Genomic DNA, 4,976 nt, shown 5'->3' with positions numbered 1-4,976 from the left:
GCCCCAGGGGAGGCTCTCCAGGTTCCCATCTCTGCCCTTCAGAGACCAAATGTGCTCAACATGGTTATGGCAGACACAGCTTCCCCACGGAAGCCTCTGGAAGTTCTGGGAGCACAGTTACAGTGGAGCGCCTGAGGTTCTGGAGGCAAAGCCAGGCCTTCTTTAGCAAATAACTCTTCCTGTTTGATTTAAAAAAAAAAAATACTTCTTAAAAACTCCCTGCTTTCTCCTGTATTTTCATGGCTGGATTCCTGGAGCAGGCCTAGCAGGCCTCACTCCTCACTGAGTGAGGGTGGGATACTCAGGACTTGCCGAAGGCCGAGGAGTCATGGGTACAAACGTCCACACTCCTGCTACCCGCTTTGTTGTTAGTTGGCTCCAACTGATGGTGACCCCCCGTACAACAGCAGGGGCAGATTAACCAGTAAGCAAGGCACACACAGGCTCACTTGTGTTTACTTACTCATCTGTAGTGCATAATTTCACTTGGGTTTCACCACATCACCTGACCGTAGCTTACTTACTGAGTAAAGGGTCCTGTACCACAGAACAAAACATTGCGCAGTCCTGCGGCATCTTCACGATCGTTGGTGCCGCTGAGTCCATTGTTGTGACCACTGTGTATTTTGAGTGCCTTCCAACATAGGGGCTCATCTGCCAGCTCTATATCAGACAATATTCTGTTGTGATCCATAGGATTTTCACTGGTTGATTTTTGGAAGTAGATCAGCAGGCCTTTCTTCCTAGCCTGTCTTAGTCTGGAAGCTCCACTGGAACCTGTCCACCATGGTGACCCCTGCTGGATTTTGAAATACTGGTGGCCTAGCTTCCAGCATCACAGCCACACACAAACCACCACAGCACCGTACTCTGACTGACCGAGGGTGGTCTTAGCAGAACAGGAAGCCCAGATTCAAGCCGTGTGCTACCCAGGGCCCCAGGCCTCCCAGCGAGCAGCTGCTAGGCCGCCTGACTTAAGACAAAGCAGAGGATGGACGATGCCGGGCTGCCCCAGTGTCGAGTCCTTATCTGGCTCCCTGTACATCTGTCCCCCAGGGGCAGTGGGGCGTGTGGGCCCCGAGAAGCCGTCAAACCTCCTGGATCCTGTCCCTGTGGTCATGGCCAGGCCGTCTCGTCAAGAGCCCAGTGCGTCCAGTCTGGTGCTCAGTGATGGCAGAGTTCCTGACAATGGCCACTCCTGAGTGCAGTACCTGAGGGCAGGTATGGCCCGGGCTGCTTTAAGGAGCAGAGGCTCGGGCGGGGGGTGGGGGCAGCTTCTGAGATGGGACTGCCATCTCCCGCACACAAAATGCAAGTGGTGAAGCCCAGAAATGGAGCTGGGTGCCTCCTGGCCTGCACAGCCTTAAAGGGGTTTCCAGACACAGCCCCAAAGGAAAGCTTTGTCCCAGAGGTGGGAAAACCGAATCCCACCTCCCAGAGAGCACGGCCCTCAGCCTCCCACACCTCTTCCCATGAGGCCCCCCCTCCCAGGCCAGGAGGGGACTCAAGGCACCTGCTCTGCCCGCCGTGGGTGAACACAGAAGATACCTCCAGAGCTTTCTCTTTTGAATTCCTCAATAACCAACCACCCAGCCGCTCCACTTTCTTTTCGCCATTCAACAGTGCCACCTTGTGGCCATTCTGCACAACTGCAGCCAGTCCTCCACCATTTCCCCACCCTGAAAAGATGATATGGGGTACCAAGTGTACTGGGGTACAAAGTGGTTTTTATCCCTGAGCCACATATAGGTCCCTACATGGAACTCAACAGTAAAGCATCAAAGCTCCTAAAATCTCTTTAAAAAGAATATGTAAAGACCCCTTACAACTTAACAACCCAAAGAAAAACAACCCCATCAAGAAATGGGCAAAGGACTTGAATAGACATTTCTCCAAAGAAGAAATACAAGTGGCCAATAAGCGCACGAAATGATGCTCAGTGGCATTACTCATTTAAAGAACCTGAAGCCCGTTGCTGTGGAGTCGATTATGGCTCACACTTCACACCCACTAGGGCGGCTTTGATTAAAAAAGAAAAGGAAAGCAACGGTTGTTGGCAAGGATGCGGAGATACTGGAACCCTCATCCATTGCTAGTGAGAATGTAAAATGGTGCAGCCGCTGTGGAGAACAGTTTCGTGGTTCCTCGAAAAGTTAAACATAGAATTACCATTGTTGTTGTTAGGTGTTGTCAAATCGGTTCCGACTCAGAGCGACCCCGTGGACAACAGAACAAAACACTGCCCGGTCCTGCGCCATCCTCACAGTCGTTGTCATGCTTGAGCCCATTGCTGCAGCCACGTGTCAGTCCATCTCATTGAGGGTCTTCCTCTTTTTCGCTGACCCTCTGCTTTACCAAGCATGATGTCCTTCTCCAGGGACTGGTCCCTCCTGACAACATGTCCGAAGTATGTGAGATGAAGTCTCGCCATCTTTGCTTCTAAGGAGCATTCTGGCTGGACTCGTTCCAAGCCAAATTTGTTCACTCTTCTGGCAGTCCATGATATATTCAATATTCCTCACCAACACCGTAATTCAAAGGCATCAATTTTTCTTCCGTCTTCCTTATTCATCGTCCAGCTTTCACATCCATATGAGGCAACTGAAAACACCATGGCTTGGGTCAGGCGCATCCTAGTCTTTAAAGTGACATCCTTGCTTTTTGACACTTTAAAGAGGGCTTTTGCAGCAGATTTGCCTACTGCAAAGCATCGTTTGATTTCTTGACTGCTGCTTCCATGGATGTTGATTGTGGGTCCAAATAAAATGAAATCCTTCACAACTTCAGTCTTTTCTCTGTCTGCCATGATGGTTCTTACTGGTCCAGTTGTGAGGGTTTTTGTTTTCTCTCTGTTGAGGTGTAATCCATACTGAAGGACGCGGTCTTTGCTCTTCATCCATAAAGAGAAATGACGTGCTGATACATGCTACAACATGGATGAGCCTGGAAACCTTTACGCTGAGTAAAGTAAGTCGGCCACAAAAAAGACAAACATTGTATGATCTCACTTGTGTGAAATAGTTAGAATAGGCAAGTATATGGAGACCAAAGGTTACCAGTGGTCACCAGGGGCTGTGGGAGGAGGGGGAGAGGGGAATCATTGCTCAGGGGACACTGAGCTTCTGTTACGACTGATGGAAAAACTCGGGAACAGATAGAGGCTGGTGGTGCTCCTATCACTTTTTAGCTTTGTGATTTGGGGCAAGTTTTTTGGAACTATGGCTACTCCAAGGAGCCTTGGTGATGCAGATGGTTAAGCGCTCAGCTGGAACCGAAAAGTTGGTGATTTGAACCCAACAGCTGCTCTGTGGGAAAAAGAGCTGGAAATCTGCTTCCGTAAAGACTACAGCCTAGGAAGCCCTATGGGGCAGTTCTACTGTGTCACATGGGGTCGCTGTGAGTTGGAATCAACCTGACGGCACCCAACAACAACAGCATGGATCCTTCACTGGCAAAGCAACGTCTTCCTCCCAGCACTGTTTTCCGTGATTCGATATCACTGAGGATGCCCTGACTTAGACGGTCTAGGTGGGTCTCCTTCTCTGTACATGAAGGAACGCAGCACCCGGGTCACCTCTGGGCCCGTGTGCCTCACTGTAAAGGAGGTTCACACGTGCCGTATCTCTCGTCTCTTTGTGTCACTCTTAAGGAGGACAGAGGTCCCCAACGGGTCAGCCCTGTGGACTCTCTGGAGTCCTTCCTGGAGTCCAGCCCCTCTGGAACTGCTGTCTACTGTGTAAACACCTAATTTCCATATTAAATCCCTTTTGGTTCATAATGAGGCTCCCGTGGTCACAATGGTTAAGCTCTCGGTTGCTAACCAAACAGTTGGGGGTTTGAGCCCACCCAGAGGCGCCTCGGAAAACAGGCCTGGAGATCTGCTTCTGAAAGGTCACAGCCTTGAAAAGCGTATGGAGCAGTTCTACTCTGCACATGTGGGGTCACCATGAGTTGGACTCAACTCAACGACAATTGGTTTGGGGGTTTTTATGCAGCTCATAATGCCCAGAGTAGACTTGCTGTCTCCGTCACTAACCTGCAGGGTGCTGAGAAGTCTGGCTAAAGTCACCTCCTTCCACCAGGAATTCTTCCAAGATGCCCAAACTATGTTCAGGATGAAACCCAAACTCCTCAGGACTTCAGACCTCCCCGTGTGCCAGGGGGCTTCTCAGATGCTGTTCTCCTCCACCTAAGCTGAAGCGTGTGGCCCCAGGAGCCCCCGCACACGTCCCTGGGGGTCCTTCTTCACTTGACCTCCCACTCCAGGCGGTGGGCCCAGCTTGATCCTGCTGTTCACCCCAGAGCCCACACACCAGAGGGACAGAGCAGAAAGCCGCAGCCGTTAGTCCCGAGTGAAGAAACCAGCCGTAGCATCAAAGATGGAAGGGCAGGAGTGATTGGTGCAGATTCAGGGAGGGGGTCCAAGCTCGGGGGAGTTAGAGAGAGGTAGGAAGGACCACGGAGAGAGAGCTCGTGTTGCAGGTTTATTGAGAGGGTCCGCATTAGGTCTTGATCCCAGAGAGAAGCCTGAGGGTAGGTTGGACTCTTAAGGGGCCTTCGCTGCCTCATGGGCCTCAAAGTTTGTCAGCCAGGCAGCGGGCGGGGAGGGAAAGGGCAGGAGAGGAGGCAGGAGGTAGACGGAGCCCAGTCAGGAAGAGAGCAGCGGAGGGCCCACTCCACCCCAAGGATGGAGAGTTCTGAGGCTGGGGTGTGGGGGTGCTGGAGCCAGTGACAGACAGTGAGCCCCAGAGAGCCAGGAGCAAAGGGCTGGGTATTCTGAGGGCTGTGGTCAGAAGCTCAGATCTTGCACTGGCAGCAGATGGGGACACATCAGCTGGCCTGGCAGCAGGATTGCCCACAGCCTGAGGAGTAGCAGCTGGACTGACAGCAGCCACAGGAACCACAGCCCCCCTGGCAGCCCCTACACAAGCCACAGCTCCCCTTGCTGCCCCCATAGGAACCACAGCCCCCCTTGC

General features: G+C 52.2%; 1 pseudogene; it reads left to right on the top strand.

The window, feature by feature from the left end:
• Window positions 1-3,273: 3,273 nt before the first annotated feature.
• Window positions 3,274-4,976, top strand: part of LOC111819010 (uncharacterized) — a 13,977-nt pseudogene continuing 12,274 nt past the window's right edge.

Source organism: Trichechus manatus, unplaced genomic scaffold (assembly GCF_000243295.1).
Source record: "Trichechus manatus latirostris isolate Lorelei unplaced genomic scaffold, TriManLat1.0 scaffold00244, whole genome shotgun sequence".
In the NCBI taxonomy this organism is placed as follows: domain Eukaryota; kingdom Metazoa; phylum Chordata; class Mammalia; order Sirenia; family Trichechidae; genus Trichechus; species Trichechus manatus.
This window is presented reverse-complemented; position numbering and strand designations above follow the sequence as displayed.